The sequence below is a fragment of the Wasmannia auropunctata genome, unplaced genomic scaffold (assembly GCF_000956235.1).
Source record: "Wasmannia auropunctata unplaced genomic scaffold, wasmannia.A_1.0 LD336048.1, whole genome shotgun sequence".
NCBI lineage: Eukaryota > Metazoa > Arthropoda > Insecta > Hymenoptera > Formicidae > Wasmannia > Wasmannia auropunctata.
In genome coordinates this window covers 81,370-81,671 of record NW_012026842.1, presented here as the reverse complement: position 1 = coordinate 81,671, position 302 = coordinate 81,370, and positions in this window count along the sequence as shown.

Sequence of the window (302 nt, the reverse complement as noted above, 5' to 3'; positions counted from 1 at the left end):
TCTTGTCATTGAGAAACAGATGCCCACAGAATCCGCATCCTATGATAAGGTCAACCGAACCAGGACTGGCGAAGTCTGGGTCCGCTAATTGGAGACCTCGTAAATGTGGCCAATCCTGAAGCGCGATGGGCCTTGCAGGTAGTTTTGTGGGTAAACTTGATAGGACCAAAGCTTCAATTGGAAGCTTGAACTGATTATCGGACGGGGAACCGAGGTAAGCACTGACCGAGGCGCGGGCCGTAACCGGGCCCTTGGCCTCAATTCCCGAAATTTCCACTCGAACCGGTTTCTTAGGAAGCCGC